This window comes from Pleurodeles waltl, chromosome 7, assembly GCF_031143425.1.
Source record: "Pleurodeles waltl isolate 20211129_DDA chromosome 7, aPleWal1.hap1.20221129, whole genome shotgun sequence".
Lineage (NCBI taxonomy): Eukaryota > Metazoa > Chordata > Amphibia > Caudata > Salamandridae > Pleurodeles > Pleurodeles waltl.
Window position 1 is genome coordinate 388,243,524 of NC_090446.1, and position 19,456 is coordinate 388,262,979.

Here is a 19,456-nt window from a genome sequence, read left to right on the forward strand (position 1 = left end):
GAGTGTAGATTGGCCAACAAGCGAACCAGAGAGAGACAAAAATACAGGTACACCATCTCCGGTTGTAATTAAATATTACTAGAAGGTGATTGAATTTTTTAAAATGAGAATTTCACCCAAGAATACTGATTGGCAGAGAATTGACAGGACAGCTCAGGAAGCAAAGGAGTCGATACATGTGTATTATGAGAGATTGTTACAGGCGTTCAGGCATTACAATTGTGCAGAGACAACTGAGGCGAAGGACATGATTCCTTTTGTGTTCAGATTTGTGGAAGGATTGAAACCTGAAATTAGCCAGATGATTAAGAGTCATTTGATTTGCTGGCAGGCCAAGCCGATTAATGAGGTGTTGCAGTATGCAAAGTACTGTAGTGATGAAATTGAGTTGAAGCAGAGAAAACTGAAAGGAAGGGTGACTGGTGATGCAAATTAAAGCTGCACAGACAGGCATGCAAGGGAATTTTCCACAACAGCCACCACAGCAGCAGCAGGGAAACATGATGTTTCAGACCCAGATGAGAGGTAGAGGTCGAGGAGGTAAGGTGAATCGCTGTCCAGATTTAGGCACAGTATTGGTTCAGAATGATGTACAGGGAATGAAGAAATTTTGTCTTGTCATGTTTGCAGACCCATTGGACATTGGAAACGGGAGTGTCCAATGATGATGCTGTCAAGCAACCTAATGACATCAATTTCTTCCAGAATATGAGAGGACCGAGGATGACAGGCCCTAACCCAAATTTCCAAAATAATGCAAATCAAGTGCAAGGTTTCCAACCCATGCAGCAGGTGCAAATGCCATGTGTACAAATGACACAGTTGCAGCCAATGCAGCAGCAGGTTCCTATCGTACCTAGAGAGCAAATTCAAATACCTCAAGCCCCAATGGAGTAGCAGCAAATTGTGCTTTCTCAACAGGTCAGAGGTCCGAAGCTTAACCAAAGTAGTAACAGTACACCAATTCCCATTACACAGTGAGAATGGAATAAACAATGACTGGATGAGCGAAAGTTCAGATGAGGAGCCATGTGTGCTTGCAACCTCCTTAGAAGTAGATCAGAGAGGTCCTTATGTGAAGGGAAAGGTTATGGGTCACAGAGTTTCATTCTTTTCATTCTTGGTTGACACAGGAGCTACACGCTCTACACTGAGAAATGCAGAATTTCCAAACTTGCCCCTTTCAGGTAAAGCAGTTCAGATTGTAGGGGTGGGGAATCGGTATTTAACCAACCCAATTACAGAACCAGTTCAGGTTAAAATTGGCAACTTCCAGGGATTCCAGAAATTTGTTGTATGTCATTCAAGTCCATTATCCCATCTGGGAAGAAACTTGCTGTGTAAAACAAAATGCTCGATTACTTGTTCAAATGATGGAATTGAGATTCAGGTGAATAGTGATGATGAAGATGATCAAGCCCCAGAGATAGAGTGTGAGACTACAAATGAGGAATACCATCTTATTGAATTTTTCCCAATGTTCACGGTGAAAGAGCTGCATCCTGATTTGCATGGAATGGTTAAGGAATAAGTGTGGGATCTGACAGGAATACAAATAGGTCTGATAAAAGGAGTTGAGCCAGTTAAAGTTACTATAAAGCCGAATGCAGTTTTCCTCAAATTCCCCAGTACCACATACCACATACCACAAGATGTTCTAATGAAGGTCGCCCAAATAATTCCAGACTTTGTGAAAAAGGGGTTTTGAAGGAAGTATTGAGCAGCTCATGTAATTCACCAATAACGGGTTTGCAAAAGCCCTGTGGGAAAGTTCGAATTGTCCAATTATTTCAGACAAATAAATGAGATTGTGGTCAAATGTTGTCCTGCAGTGCCAAATCCAGCTGTGTTAATGTTTCAGATTCCATGAGATGCTGAGTGGTTCACTGTCATTGATTTGTCACAAGCTTTCCTTTTTTGTGCCTCTTCATGAGGACAGCCAATTTCTCTTCTGTTTAAACATTTTGGACAAAGTTTTTTGTTGGTGCAGAATTCCTCCAGGGTTTTCAGAGTCACCTTCCATATTCAATCAGATCTTCAAAAATAATTTGGAATTGTTGGAATTACCTTTCTAATCGACCTTGGTACAGTACATTGATGATTTGCTAATTGCGTCCAAAACAAAGGACGAGTGCAGGTATGACATGATTTCCTTGCTGAACCATTTAGGAAAAAATTGTCATAAAGTGTCCCCACTTAAATTACAATACTGTCAAAAAGAAGTGACATACTTCGGTCACCAGATTGAGAAGGGATCTAAAAAGATATTCAGAGAAAGGATTACACCCATATTGCAGATGAATCCACTGACTATACAGAGAGATGTCAAGATGTTTCTAGGGATGGTAGGCTACTGTCGCCAATGGATTCCTAAATTTTCAGTCATTTTGAGAGCGTTGCAGAAGCTGACTCATAAGGAAGTCACTGATCCCATAGTGTTATTCCAGGCTGGAATGAAAGTGTTCACTGAATTGAGAGAGAGTCTGTGCAAGGCTCTGGCTTTGGGTATGCCTGACTACATGAAACCTTTCACATTGTTTTGTCATGAGCGTGATGAATGTTCTTTGTCTTTCTTGACGCAGGTCCATGGAGGTGTAAACCGCCCAGTAGCATATTTGTCAGCTATTCTGGACCCAGTTGCAGCAGCCTTACCAGGTTGTTTGCATGCTGTTGCAGTGGTTGGACAGAGCCCTACACAGTGTAAGGGCATTGTCCTGGGATATCCTTTGACTATAATGGTCCTTCACTCTATTGAGATTTTACTTCCAAAGACGAAAACCCAATATTTGACTGGTGCAAGGTTGACCAGATAGGAAATAAGTATTAAAGGGTCAACAAATGTGTCATTGAAAAGATGTACAGTGCTGAACCCGGCAACCTTACTTCTAAATGAAAATGTTGAAATTGAAAAGTTGGAAGACATTGAGCATGATTGTCATGAAGTAAATGACGTGTGCACAAAACCGAGACCTGACATTAGAGATACTTGATTGGAAGAAAATGACCAAATTGTCTTTGTTGATGGTTCTTGTCTCAGAGACAATACAGGGACACTGAGAGCAGGATATGCCGTGTGCACAATTACTGGTATTCTGGAAGCCTTTTGGCTTCGAGGAGTGTATTCTGCCCAAGTAACGGAACTGGTAGCCCTTACTAGAGCGTGCCATGTTTCTGCTCAACTGAAAGCTACAATCTATTCAGATCGTCAGTATGGATTTGGAAGAGTCCATGATTTTGGCCAGCTATGGTCACAGAGAGGTTTCATGACCTCTTCTGGTTCACCAATGCAAAATGTTGAAAGGATTAAAGAACTATGGCATGCTACTCAAATGCCTGAAAAGATTGTTGTGGTGAAATGCAGTGCACATCTGAAGTCCCAGGACTCTGTGTAATTGGAAATGAATATGCGGATCAAGTAGCAAGGTTCTGCTCATTGAACTGTATATCGTTCAAAGATAAGTGGGAACTGTTACCAGAAGAAGATGAAACATATCCAAGTTTTGCATTGAAAGTAATTGATACCTTGGAGGAATTGAAAGTGTTGCAGAATAAAGCTGACAGGGAGGAAAAACGTTCATGGAGTAAAATCAGATGTGTGCAAAGGCAAGATGAATTGTGGGTTTCAGAAGAGGGTCAACTGGTTATGCCTAATAGTCTACTGTCTCAAATGGCTAGGTATTATTATGGTCAAGCACATGTTGGGAGGGATGCCATGATTGGGTTGTTTAAACATGATTGGTTCAACCCAAGGTTTAGACAGGTTGCTGAAGCAGTTTGTCATTGTTGTGTCATTTGACAGCAAATGAACGTGGGGAAAGGGACAATGATTAATTTGACCCACATAGAAAGAGCAGGAGGTCCATTAAGCAGAATGCAGATGGATTTTATTGAGATGCCTGTGTGTGGAGGTTTGAGAAATGTGTTGGTGATTGTTTGCATCTTTAGTCAATAGATTGAAGCTTATCCTACACGAAGAAATGACAGCCTCTCAGTAGCGAAACTACTGCGTAGGGAACAGATACCACATTTTCGGGTTTCTGATCTCTTTAGAATCAGATAGGGGAAGTCACTTCAACAATGAGGTACTTAAATTACTGTGTGCAGCATTGAACATTGAGCAGAAGTTGCATTGTAGTTACCGCCCTGAAGCATCAGGACTAGTGGAGCAAATGAATGGTACCTTGAAGTCAATGATTTGCAAAGATGTGTGCGTCCACGAACCTAAAATGACCTGACGCATTGCATTTAGTTCTGATGACAGTCAGAAATACACCAGACAGGAAAACAGGATTGCCGTCGCATGAGATCATTATGGGCCGAGCCATGAGTTTGCCTGCGGTACCTGCAAATCCACTTGTCAACATTGCAGATGATATGGTGTTGGACTACTTCAAAGGTCTGGCTGATGTGGTTCGCTCTTTCTCTCAGCAGGTGCAAGCCACTACACTGCCACCGATACATGACCCAGGGCACAATCTGAGTGCCAGTTACTGGGTTGCGGTCCGGAAATACGTGAGGAAAACATGTCTGGAGCCCCGTTGGAAAGAACCGTTTCAGGTAGTTCTGACAACTACCACATCTGTGAAGTGCGCTGGAGTTCCAAACTGGATCCACGCCAGCCACACAAAGAATGTGGCATGTCCCCTGGACAATGAAAATGAGTTTTTGAGAGTACCATCAACGATAGGACCAGTCTCAGGGCCGGAAAGAGAACAAAGAGGAACTGAGATTGGATCTGAACCCATTGAGGACGGTTCAGTCACTCCTGTGAGAGATGGAGGAGAAGACCTTCAGGAGGGTGACAGAGAGCCTATCTCAATTGAGGCAGCAGCAGAGCCTAGTCAGAGGACAGGTTTCCCAGAAGCAGACGACTTTGGGAGACATAAATAGCGATTGCCAGACCCCAAGGGGGATGGTGTTGAGGTGGATCAAAGTCACTATGATCTGACTCCACCTGAACCAGTTGCAGGTCCATTAAAAGAAAACACCACAGAGCAAGAAGAAGTCACAAGTACAACATGGAAGAGAGCACTGACAAAGGGTCCAATAAAAGGAGATAAGTGGCCAGAATCACAAGCAAAGAAAAAGGAAGCAGTTGTTCAAACAACAATTGAGGAATGAGTAGATACAACAAGGAGAGGAGAACTAAGTGAAGGAAAGTGAATGGTGATCAAAAGTTGAAAAGAAAGAGAATAGCAAGTTGAAGATATGCAGGTTCTAAATGGGCATATGCAACTACAAGTGAATGGCAGGAAGAATTATTGTCTTTTTGTTTTGATAGAGACATTCTGGGTCAGTAGTTTGGCACTTGAAGGAAGCTGATGAACTGAACTGTTGAAACAATCTGAGAGAAAATGTTTTAGAAAGAGACAGTTGGAAGTAACCGGATTTGACTTTTGAAACCTGATTTTGACAAGCTGCTAACCGATTTTGACAAGGGATGCTGGAAGTGAGACTGAAAGCCGTAAATAACTGCTGAAAGAAGATTTTTGTTTTTGATTTTTCCTGCAGTTTTTCTAATTTTTTTCTGCTTTCTGATACTTTACAGATCATTAGTAACATTAGCCAGCAGGGTAGGAATAATAGGTGCCGTAAATATATGAGTATTGGGTTGGCGATTGTATGTGGGATATTGTTTGTGGTATTGATTGTGAGTATGTCTGTTCTTGATAAGGGTAAAGCCAACAATACTTCTGCTTTTGAGATGACTATTGTACTAAAAGCACTAGAGAAGTTTAGGTGAGATGAGAAGTATCTGCATGAGGGTACTAATGCGCAAGGCGAACTTTCTTCTAATGTCTTCTATTGCTTGCTGAGTGAGTACGTTGAGACGATGGATGCATGGAATTGTTAAGTGTGTACGCAGATTCCTTCATCAGTTGAGGAAGGAGTTACTTACCATAGTCTGCCTCTAACATATGGAATAAGTTGTTGTCTGCTACTAACAAGACTTTATAACCAGGAGTACATTCAGTATTTCTACACCAATTATGATATGGTGTTTTCATTTGTTTCTGTGTGATGCTATTAATTGTTGTTGACCAATGACTTTGTGTTTCACCACTGCGCATATTAGTTGCTCAATTTTAACCAGTAGCACATTATGGGGGTCATTCTGACCCTGCCGGTCATGGGCCGCCAGGGCCAACGACCACGGAAGCACCGCCAACAGGCTGGTGGTGCTTCCGGGGGCATTCTGACCGCGGCGGTAAAGCCGCGGTCAGAAAAGGGAAGCCGCCCCAGGGAATCCTCCATGGCAAGCAGCGCCGCCATGGGGATTCCGACCCCCTTCCCGCCAGCCTGGTTCTGGCGGTTTTCACCGCCAGAACCTGGCTGGCGGGAACGGGTGTCGAGGGGCCCCTGGGGGCCCCTGCAGTGCCCATGCCACTGGCATGGGCAGTGCTGGGGCCCCCTAACAGGGCCCCACATAGATTTTCAGTGTCTGCGTGGCAGACACTGAAAATCGCGACGGGTGCAACTGCACCCGTCGCACCCCTTCCACTCCGCCGGCTCCATTCGGAGCCGGCATCCTAGTGGAAGGGGGTTTCCCGCTGGGCGGGCGGGCGGCCTTCTTTTGACCGGGGTACGGTCTTCTGGCGGTTCCCGCCAGGCAGGCGGCATCCGCCGCCGGCGGGGGTCAGAATGACCCCCTATATGTTTTGTTCAGTTTAGCTGCCTATTGGCTTTAACATGGAGTTAGCCATTACATTTTGTATTCAGGTCAGTTGCCTATTGGCTTTAACATGGCATTAGACATTACATTTTGTATTCAGTTTAGCTGCCTATTGGCTTTGACATGGCATTGGCCATTACATTCTGTATTCAGTTTAGTTGGCCATTGGCTTTGACATGACATTAGACATTACATTTGATATTTAGGTTAGCTGCCTATTGGCTTTAACGTGGGGTTAGACATTGCAGTTGAGACATTGCAGATGAGCTGTGTTTTTCCAAGCTGTGTTTTTCCACAAGATGGACCAAGCTGTTTTCTGCACACCAGACCTTAGCTGATAAGTGCACGTAGATTTTGTGTTTCCCTCGTAATCCAGTCTGAGAGCTCGGGGGCTCGGGAGAATTGGCCACTCTCCAGGGGCCTTCGGTTCTCACACTGAGTTTGCTTTTAAGGATGACTCTGGGCTACATAGAGGTAGATTGAATCTGCTTTGACTTCAGACAGGAGCTAGACGTCAGTTGCCTGTCTCCCGTTTGGGTAGAAAATCTCTTTCTCGCAGTTGACCGGAGTCATCAACTTGCAGACCCCAGAAAGATGAAGCTGAATATAGGCCCTACAGCCTTGCCCATCCGGTGATTAATTTTGACTTTTATGCTTTGCTTTGAAGTTATGCTATGATATAATCACCTATATTTGCTGTGTATTGCAACTGAGAAGTACTTTGATATATTTTGCTTTCATTGCTACGACTACTTTTGAACGTATGCTTCCAATCTACTAATTTTGTCTCTCAGGAACCTCGTGGTGGGGAATTAATAACAATAAATGTTTTCTTTAAACTCAGAAGTGCATTCCAGAGAGGTTCTGTAAGCTCGGTTATGAGATAAGAGGGAAAGCAGAACATTTTGTCATTAGTCGTCAGTCTGGGAGTCAAATTGGAGTTTCGAAGTGTACTATTTAAAAGTGTAATTGTTTTTTGTTGTTTAGAGAATTACAGAAGCACGGCAGACCATGTTTGAAAATGCATGTGAAGTTAAACTGCCTTATGGTGCTGTGAGAAACATGTTTTCTTGCTGTGATAAAGCATATTTAGAAAATGTGCCTTTTGAAAGAAATGATGTTCCTTTTGTTGTTGACAAAAGGGTTTGGATACTTTTATCTGCTTACAGAAAAATGCAGGAGAGATATAGGCAGTTAGAACATGAAAATAAGAATTTACGTGAGCAAATTAGCCAGAACACATTAAGGCAAGATAATGCTGAAATCTATAAAACTGCTGTTTTAGAAGAATCTGGCTTTTCCCATTCCAGTAATGAGGGGGTTAAGACAGCTGTGAGCCAGTCTGAGCCTCAGTGTGAGCAGAGCATAGAGCAAAACACCCCACATTCCTTAACTGATAACACTGAGGACAGAGCTCAGAATGTTATTTCCAGACCACTTCTGCAAAGGAAAATTAATTACATGGCAGAAGTACAGTTGCAAAATGTGCAGTTATTGGCACGAGTAAAGCATAAGATTTTAGAGTTTCTTACTGTTTGCACTAAGCAAGAGACACCGAGTTTCATTAGCTTGTTTGATTTTTGGAAACAGTATAGCCCTCATCTGAGTTAAATCTTAACACTTTGGTATAAAGAATCTAGGAAAAAATATAAGCGGCTGCGCGCTTCTGATTTGGCAAATGAAATAATTCAGACTTTAGGTTTCTGCGCAGTGCAAGAGGGAAACACTGATTTACATGTAAATCAGGAACAGGGGAAGACAAGAGTGCCTCTGGAACTTTGGAGTATGGAAACTGAAATATCAAGCATGCAGTGGGTGATGAATTCACCTAAATATCACAGTTTAGGACAGGTACAGAAAGCTAGTATCATACACTGGATATGGTAAATGCAAGACAGGGCTAGAGTCACTGCAGCCCTACACGAACAGGTGTCACAAGCCCCTTTTCAGGATGTGGAAAGGGTGCAGGGAGTACCACAGGTAAAAGAGTCACCAGTGAAATTGAGTGCATCATTTGAATTTGTGTCCCCTGGGGATAGAAAGCATGTTTGTTTGACTAATGATTCATTGCCTGAAGAGTTGTTTTCTAGCACAGGAGAAGGAACAGATTTGTACAATGTGTGTCAGACTTTAAAGCAAGAGCTGCTTGAGATGTGTCATTTTTACACTGATTCTTGGTTTACTGCAAATGGTTTAGCCGTTTGGTTTTCCACATGGCTTGTACCTAACTGGTTCAATTCCCTTGCAGATGTTAAAGAGAACAATTCAGAGTCTGAAGTGTCCACCCAGAATTCTGACTAAGTGGGGATGGCTAAGTGGGTGCACCAGAAATGTGGACAGCTGGGAGAAAAAGCCACTTACAGGTGGGCAGAGATTAGAGAGATGCACATTCCCCTAGATTTGATAAGAACTGTGCAGCACGCACAAGAGCAATCTGTCCCACAAACAGTCAAAGATCAGTTGGGGAGAGGAAAGTTACCAGGACAGATATGGCAAATTGATCATGTTTTGAGTGTTTGCTGCAGATTACCAAGGAGAAATCAAAATTATGCTGACAACTAGAAAATAATCTGATTCATTCATACAAATTGGAGACAGACTGGCCCAACTTGTCAAAAGTGCAGTGAATGGAGGTTTGGTAAAGAAGGAGTCTGCCCCAGCCCTTCTGACAGTGCAAGAAAAGGGAAGCTGTGGTGCAGCAGATAAAAACCTCAGTGCTGAGGTGTGGGTTGAAGCCCCAAGTGACCCTCCAGAACCTGCAGAAATCATAACAAAGGGCCCCAAAAATGTCCTGCTGATTATAAAACAGGGAAAGGAAGAGGAAGGGCACATTTCAGATGACAAATGTTATTTGCAAGAAAAGTCATAATTTTTTCTTTTGCAGATCCTACCATGTTTTGTCACTGACCATGAGTGTCCTGTGTGGTCTCCCTTCGGGTGTGTGCGTGTGGGGTCAGGGAAGGTACCGAACCCCCAGCCTGAACCTGATTGAGTAAAGTACAGACCCCATGGATTCATTTTGCGCAACTGGCACCTTCAGTTCAACTTGTTTGATTCAACCTTAACAGTTAACTGTCTGTGTTTTTTCGTGTGGAACTCTGACTTTCGCCAGCAAACCTTTCAGGTGGACCGTGTGCCTTTACATGAGTAGAACTCATGCTACATCAAATTGCTGTTTTAGAGACACTGTTCAATCAGTTATTATCTCAATCAGAGTATATAAGTTTCAGTCTTTTGTGTGTAGATGTATCTGATGTGAAAGGTTATGAGATCAATATGTTAATTCACTTTCATTGCTTTACAGTGATTGCTTTTATCATTCAAATCAGATTTGCTTATAATGTTTTTTTGTGTTGATGTTTTTGTTTTTGTTTGAAATAAGAGGTATGAAACAAAAATTCATTGGTCATAGGGTGGAATGTGATGCTATTAATTGTGTTTGACCAATGACTTTGTTTTTCACCACTGCGCATATTAGTTGCTCAATGTTCACAAGTAGCACATTATGGGGGTCATTACAACATTGGCGGTAAAAGCCGCTTACCGCCGTGCAGAAGACCGCCAACACACCGCCGTGGCCGTGGAATTCCGCCACAGCTATTATGACCCACATCTCGGAATCCGACAAAATTCAGACACCCACACAAGTCCGCCACACCAAAGGTCACTGATAAACTGGCGAAAACAAAACCTCCATCGTCACGCCAACACGCCCATGCTATCACGACCCACGCGGCGGTCTTTCAACCGCGGTATTCCATTGGCGGTATACACTGCTGCGCTCAAAATACACGCACATCTCCAAAACACTGCCACTTTGGACAATTCCAAAAACACACACCTGATACACATACAAACACCACTCCCACACAATCAATACTGTATAAAACACACACCCACATCACCCACAAACCCCTATGACCAAAAATTTTGACGAAGGCCAGAGAGACTGCACAGCATAGACAACGCCACCACACAGAGGCACACAACACCACCACCCACACAACATCCACGCACAAAACACCACACACCACTACACATCACCACACTCATCACCACATACACCACCCTACACATCACCTACACCACCCTATGGCACGGCAAAGACACCCCAGGTTCTCGGAGGAGGTGCTCAGGGTCATGGTGGAGGAAATCGTATGGGTAGAGCCACAGCTATTTGGATCACAGGTGCAGCACACCTCCATAGCTAGGAAGATGGAGCTATGGCGAAGAATAGTCGACAGGGTCAACGCAGTGGGACAACACCCAAGAAATCGGGAGGACATCAGGAAGAGGTGGAATGACCTACGGGGGAAGGTGCGTTCCGTGGTCTCCAGGCACAACATCGCGGTACAGCGGACTGGCGGCGGACTGGCGGCGGACCGCCACCTCCTCCCCCACAACTAACAACATGGGAGGAGCAGGTCTTGACCATTATGCATCCTGAGGGCTTCGGAGGAGTCGGTGGAGGAATGGACTATGGTAAGTCAAATCTTAACTATCATATCCCCCACCCTACCTGCATGCTATCACAGACCCCCACCCTCACCTCCTCCCCTATCACTCCAACTCCTCACTAATGTACTAATAACACAAACCACCCATCCCAACACCAAGCCCTGCATGACACAACAAAGCATGGACACCCCTCACTAAAGCATGCCCATTGCACATACCCATAACACCCCCCCCAACCATCATCACACAAGCCCCCACACAGGAATGCTAGCACCGGGGTACACGCTCACCCACCCATTGCACACCATGATACACACACATGCAATAATCATGCTTTTACACCCCTGCAGGACCACTACCCAACGTCACCAGACAGGAGGGTCCAGACATCTCTACCCCACCCACAAAAGAGGCCCACAGTGATGACAGCAGCTCTGGCCAACTGGATCCAGATGACCAGCCCGGACCATCGTGGGCCTCGGGGCAGTCGGTTCCCCTCGCACAGGAACAGCCCACCACAGACCTTCCACCCTCTGGTAACACCAGCACAGCACCCACCCATCGGGCCCATACCTCCGTCCCCAGGACACGTCAATCAGCTGTGTGTCCACCACTACAGTGAACCCAGGATAACCCACCACCCCAACAACAGGGACCTGGGGGCAGTGGCAGTGGGCACACAGTCCAGGGGACGGAGGCCCAGGAACACAGGGGAACTGGGAGGGCTGCTGTGCGAGGGTGTGGACAGGCCAAGGGAACCCACTCTCCACGAGGCCCTCTCCTCCATCATGGGAGCCTACCACTACTCCCAGGAGACGATGGCAACGGTACTGGACAAGTTTCAGGAGACCCAGCGCATGCAGGAGGAACAGTATTTGGGCTTCAGGGAGGAACTCCGAACCATCAGCTCCGCCCTGGGCACCATCGTAGGGGTGCTGAAGGAGATACTTAACACCAGGAGGGACACCGTGGCACTCCAAGGGGCCCCTGACACTAGCATGGACGATGAACTGCCCACCACCTCCGCCGGCGCGAGTGGACAGGAGGCACCGCCACAGGACCACCACACCAGCAGCCCACCCCCTGCAGACACAGAACCACCCCGCAAGCGGTCCCTGAGATCCAGGAACAGGACAGAGCATGATGGCAAGACCCCCGCCAAGAAATGAGACCACCCTGATTGTCATCCCACTGTCCCACTTTGTGACCCTGTCCATATTGGAACTGCCCCAGCTCCACTTCCTATGCCCATATGGGCAGTGCACCTGTGAGAATAATAGACTGGACTCTGCCATGGACATTCCTCCACCATCACCCCTCACCATTTTACCACCCCCCTCCAATATTTAGCACTTCAATAAACACCCTTGAAACACAAAACAATCTGGAGTAAGTCTGTGATTTTGAAAATGTGTATTACCAATGACAGTGACAAAATCCGTTCTCCAATGTAATGTCAACATACCTATGTCACACATCACAAGTCCATGAGGAATGTAAGCAGATGACACACGTTGGTAACCACACCTGTGAAACCGTAATGGAAATGTACAACTCAGTTACCATATACTGGTTGAAATTGACAGACAGGATAGAGTTAGAAGTGTGAAAGTACTTGTAGTAGGCAGGAATGTGTTCTCACCTGTGTGGCACTGGAAATATTGCTGGATAACTGAGTCCCTGTTGTCAATGTCTTCTTCCTCTGCTTCCTCCTCATCACTGTCCACAGGCTCCACAGCTGCCACAACATCGTCATCTGGACCATCCTCCTGCAGAAAAGGCACCTGGCATCGCAAAGCCAGATTGTGAAGCATACAGCAGGCAATGATGATCTGGCACACCTTCCTTGGTGAGTAGAATAGGGAACCACCTGTCATATGTAGGCACCTGAACCTGGCCTTCAAGAGGCCGAAGGTGCGTTCGATCACCCTCCTAGTCCGCCCATGGGCCTCATTGTAGCGTTCCTCTGCCCTGGTCCTGGGATTCCTCACTGGGGTCAGTAGCCATGACAGGTTGGGGTAACCAGAGTCCCCTAATAGCCACACACGGTGCCTCTGGAGTAGACCCATCACATAAGGGATGCTGCTATCCCGCAGGATGTAGGCGACATGCACTGAGCCAGGGAACATAGCATTTACCTGGGAGATGTACTGGTCTGCCAAACATGCCATCTGCACATTCATGGAATGATAACTCTTCCGGTTCCTGTACACCTGTTCACTCCTGTGGGGGGGCACCAGAGCTACATGGGTCCCATCAATGGCACCTATGATGTTGGGGATATGTCCAAGGGCATAGAAGTCACCTTTAACTGTAGCCAAATCCTTCAACTGAGGGAAAACGATGTAGCTCCTCATGTGTTTCAGCAGGGCAGACAACACTCTGGACAACACGTTGGAAAACATAGGCTGGGACATCCCTGATGCCATGGCCACTGTTGTTTGAAATGACCCACTTGCAAGGAAATGGAGCACTGAAAGCACCTGTACTTGAGGGGGGATCCCTGTGGGATGGCAGATAGCTGACATCAGGTCAGGTTCCAACTGGGTACACAGTTCCTGGATTGTGGCACGGTCAAACCTGTAGGTGATGATTACATGTTGCTCCTCCATTGTCAACAGGTCCACCAGCGGTCGGTACACCGGAGGATTCCACCATCTCCTCACATGTCCCAGCTGACGGTGCCTAGGAAGGACAACAGCGACCACAGAGTCGAACAACTCAGAGGTATGTACCCACAGTGTACACAGAACACGAAACAAAATCCAAAAAGTTGTCTGTATGTGTGTTGAGTCCAGGCCTAGGTATGTGTGACACAGTTGAAAATGAAGCCATGTGGGCCCCTGAAATGGCGGCTGCCTGACCTCTAAACTGGGACAATGGGATGTGAGGTAACTGCGCTGGCGTTGTACACCGTCGCGTTAGGCGGTCGAAGACCGCGGCGCAATGCTGCATTGGTTAACATTGGACCCTATGGGTCCCAGGAGACAATGAGGAAGTGCGCCGGCGGTGATGATACGCACCGCCGCGGACGTGACTACCACGGACATGACCGCCATTTTCTATCTGTTCAATCACTCAATACCTGATCTTCAACAGGAGAGGACCTACACTGCAAGTGCTGCTGTGACCTCGGTCTGGAAGAGACAATGACTTGTGCATCTGGGGAAAGGGCCCCTGCCTTCACTGCACAGGAGTTGGAGAAGCTCGTGGACGGGGTCCTCCCCCAGTACACGCTACTCTACGATCCTCCAGACCAACAGGTGAGTACATAGGGAGCATGTTGTATGGGCTATGCCTGTGTGGAGAGGGCTGGTTGTAAGTAGGAAGGGGGCAGAGTTCTGCGTGCATGAAGGACTGTGAATGCATGTGCCACATGGCAAGGCTAGGGATGTGGGCCACTCACTTCGACGGTGCAGTTGCTAATGACTTCTCTTCTTCCCCAGTCCATTTCATTTAGGTCAGCGCCCACCAGAAGAAGGATATTTGGCGTGCCATCGCCAAGGACGTCCGGACCCTGGGGGTCCACCAGACACGGGGCACCCACTGCCGTAAAAGATGGGAGGACATTTGCCGCTGGAGCAAGAAGACGGCGGAGGCTCAGCTGAGGATGGCCTCCCAACGTGGGAGGGGTGCTGTCGCACCATGACCCCCTGATGTTCCGGATCCTGGTGGTAGCCTACCCTGAGTTGGATGGGCGCTTGAGGGCATCACAGCAGACACAAGGGGGTGAGTACAACATCATTCTGCAGACTTTGCGTGCAGTGAAGGTGTCTGGGTGGGGGAGGAGGGCTGTGGGTTTCCCTAAGCCAGGGTGAGTTCCGTAGGCTAGGCCCCTCTGTGATGCAGGCCATGTGGCACTCCACCCCACCTCTGTAGAGTGCCAAGTACAGGTATACATGCCCCTGTGTCATCTATGTGTGCTGATGTCCACCATAGCCATGTAGGCCATATCCCAGGAACTGCATCTGTAGAGCCCAACAGGGCGACGTAGTGCAGGGGGCTGCTGTGTCTGTATTGTCCGCCAACGGTAGCGGTAAGACATGCGCTCAACCTGTCTTTCTTCTGTCGCCCCCCCCCCCCTTTTGTGCTCTCCCTGTTCTTGTGTGCATCAGCATCATCAGGCGGAGGTACAGTGGCACCGGAGCATGAGGGAGCTGCATCCCACATGGCCATGGAGGTCCACACCACGGACTCTGAATACACCAGTGGGACGGAGGGCGAGGGGAGCTTCACGGCGGGGACAGGATCAGCAACCAGCGACACAGACTCGTCCTCCGATGGGAGCTCCCTTGTGGTGGCAGCAAAATCTGTGCCCCCCACTTCTACAGGTACAGCCGCCACCCCCCCTAGCAGCACCGCCCTCCCATCAGCGCCTCAGCAGTCGCCCTTGCCGGCTCACCCGGGAGGGTGGGCATCACCTTCGCCCCAGGCACCTCAGCCCCTGCCCCTGTCACCTCTGCTGCCCTCAGTGAGGAGGCCATTGACCTCCTCAGGTCCCTCACTGTTTGGCAGTCTACCATTTTGAATGCCATCCAGGGTGTAGAAAGGGAATTGCAACACACAAATGCATTCCTGGAGGGCATTCATTCTGGTCATGCTGCCCTTCTTCGAACCCTGCAATCTCTGGCCTCAGCACTGATGGCAGCCATTGTCCCTGTCTCTAGCCTCCCCCCTCCAACTTCCTCCACCCAGACCCAATCCCCTGTACCCCAGCCTATCCCAAGCACACCATCAGACCAGCCTGCACACACATCAACACACAAGGGAAGCTCAGGCAAACATAAGCTCCACACATCCCACAGGCACTCACACAAGCATCACACACATACAGACACACCAACATCCACTGCCTCCACTGTGTCCCCCTCCTCGTCATCTCCCTCCTCCCTCCCAGTGTCGTCTACACTCTCACCTGCATGCACTCCCACTACAGCCACTAGGTCCCGCACCCGCACACCCACCACACACCCCGCTCACCTGCACTCACCACCCCCACTACCATTTACACGTCCCCTGTGTCCTCTCCCAGTGTGTCTGTGACGCCCCCTCCCAAAGTACACAAATGCAGGCACACACCCACCCAACAGCTATCCACCTCACAACAGCCTCCAGCGCATGCACCTGCACCCAAAGCCACAAAGGTTACACCTCCTACAACCACCTCCTCTTCCTCCACTCCCAGACCCCCTCCAGCTACCCGTCCCAGTGTTCCTAAGAAACTTTTCCTGAGCATGCTTGACCTCTTTCCCACCACCCCCCTCCAATTCATAGGTCCCATACTAGCACCTCTGCCAAAACATCGCCGGTACCAGTGGTGCCTGTTAGAGGTATGTGGAGTGCACCGGGCACAAGGGCAGCCAGTGTGACACGGAGCCACAGCACAGCCAGTCCCTCCCCTGTGAAGCATCAGAAGTTGGACAGTGCCCGGCGGGAGAGGGTGCAGACTCCAGCAGGCAAAGCCGCTCACAAGGGTCCCGGGGGGAGTGTCCACTCAGCTGTGACTCCTCCCAAGGTGGTGAAGGGGCAGAAGAAATCGCCAAAGTCTGGGAAGAGCAGCACGGCGGAGAAGACCGCCATCATCCCCGCTGCCCAGGAGGCCAGCCCCATCGTCAGTGGCCAGGAGGCCACTGCCAGAGTCAGTGCCCAGGAGGGCAGCCCGATCGTCATTGACCAGGAGGCCACCGCCAGAGTCAGTGCCCAGGAGGGCAGCCTGACTGTCAGTGGCCAGGAGGCCACCGGCAGAGTCAGTGCCCAGGAGGGCAGCCCGATCGTCAGTGGCCAGGTGGCCACCGCCAGAGTCAGTGCCCAGGAGGGCCCCGGCAGCCACAGCCCCGCTGGGCAATGAAGGACCGCCATGGCAAGCACTGTTGAACAGGGCACAGACCACCATGGCAAGCACCGCTGAACAGGACAAGCGCCGCTGAACAGGGCAAGCACCGCTGAACAGGGCACAGACCGCCATGGCAAGCACCGCTGAACAGGGCACAGACCGCCATGGCAAGCACCGCTGAACAGGACAAGCACCGCTGAACAGGGCAAGCACCGCTTAACAGGGCACAGACCACAATGGCAAGCACCGCTGAACAGGACAAGCACCGCTGAACAGGGCAAGCACTGCTGAACAGGGCACAGACTGCCATGGCAAGCACCGCTGAACAGGGCAAGGACCGCTGAACAGGGCACAGACCGCCATGGCAAGCACCGCTGAACAGGGCACAGACTGCCATGGCAAGCACTGCTGAACAGGGCACAGACCAACAGGGCAAGCACCGCTGAACAGAACAAGCAACGCTGAACAGGACAAGAACCGCTTAACAGGGCACAGACCGCCATGGCAAGCACCGCTGAACAGGACAAGCACCGCTGAACAGGGCAAGCACCACTGAACAGGTCACAGACCACCATGGCAAGCACCGCTGAACAGGGCACAGACCGCCATGGCAAGCACCGCTGAACAGGACAAGCTCCGCCAACTCAAGCACCGCTAGCCCATGTGCGGCAGGGGCAGTGACGGAACTGGGACCGTCACGGGGAGAGTGATGCACTCTGGGCACCAGTCCCCCTCAAGAACCAATGGAGAACAGCATCCAATCCGTTTGTCCTTACCAGGATGAAGCACTCTGGGCACCAGTCCCCCTCCAGAACCAGTGGAGAACAGCATCCACTCCGTCTGTCCTTACCAGGATGTAGCACTCTGGGCAACAGTCCCCCTCCAGAACCAGTGGAGACTGTTATCCACTTGAGAGACTGTGGCTTTGCACTCCCCAGGATATGGCAGTGGGCAACCCACCCACTGTAGAGACTTGAGAGACTGTGGCTTTGCACTCCCCAGGATTGAACAGTGGGCAAACCACCCACTGTAGAGACTTGAGAGACTGTGGCTTTGCACTCCCCATGATATGGCAGTGGGCAAACCACCCACTGTAGAGACTTGAGAGACTGTGGCTGACCCCCTGGCCCTTTGTGAAAAGCCTCTATTCAACAAGATAGCCTTTCCTAGAAAGGGTGTGCCTTCCCGAACTCTATTGAGATTTTGAAATATCTTGTGAGACTTTGGAGCAGGCAGCCATCTTGGGCACAGCATTATAAATAACGAATCCTCTCAGGGATGCTTTGCTTTGATTTCCTGTTCCTGCGAGAGAGCATCGATTTTGAGGAGAACTTACCTGAAGACAAGCTACAGAATCTAGGAACCTGATTTTGCTGCAGCCGTCCACTCGGGTTGCTGTTCATCTCCTTTGGATTCAAGCTTGTAACCTGCTGTACGGCGCATTACTGTGAGTACTCTTCAAAAAAGCAATCATAGACTTAGAAGAAAGACTGCCTAAACAAAAAAAAGCATATTCTGAACTTAATGTTTCATGCACACATGTGAAATAAGACCCTTTCATAACACCTGCATTGTGAATTCCTAAACTTTATTATAGGTGAGAAAAGAGTGACTTTTGTAGTGAGCACCACTAAGTGTTAAGGGTGGCTTCTGAAGGGATAACCAACTAATATTTGTGATCATATTATTTTGCATTTTAAAAAAACAGAATAGCTCTTCAAGGAGAAAAAAGCAAGCGAAGCATAAGAACTGATTTAGTTGTGTAAATCCTTCATACCTAGTGCAGGTAAAGTCAAGAGTAATTATGTACATGCTCTAGTTCAGTTAATGCAAAAGATAATCTGAAGTGTTAATGATAGTTTGTAATTTACTTTTCTTGGACCAGACCTCACAAGAATTTCAGGTTCCTCCAAAAGAAAGGTCAGAGAACCCTGCAGAGTTTGAGCCAGACTCAGAGGGGTGTGTAATATCTCAAGGCAGCAAGAGGGACCAAGTCTTTCTTTCTCTCATTCTCAACCCCCTCTCTCCTGGGGACTGATTTCCTGTACATTTGGTGGAGCACTCCTTTGCAGACTACCAGCTTCTAGTGGCATTGGTGGTTTAACCTTCGGTTCCATAGACTCTGGACTTCAGGTAAGTAGAGTAGGTCCTCACAAGCACATATATCCACTTTTTGTATTCTTACTTTGGATTGGTTGAGTCAAAAATCATTATACTCTTTCACTCATGATCTATCTTTCGGATTAGTAAGACTGTCATCAAAAGGCAGCTTTCACTACAGTTTCTGAGGATTCAAGTCATTCCCTCATAGAGGATTCCTTTTATGACCGAACCTGACTGTGCATTATTTGCTCTCAAAATGCTATTCGTAGCAGTTTCTTTTCCATATAGAAAACTGTGGCCCTCATTACGAGGCTGGCGGTCATTAGACCGCCAGCCCCGTGTTGGCGGTCTTACCGCTGTGGACCCAGCAGTAAAGACCACTGCATTAC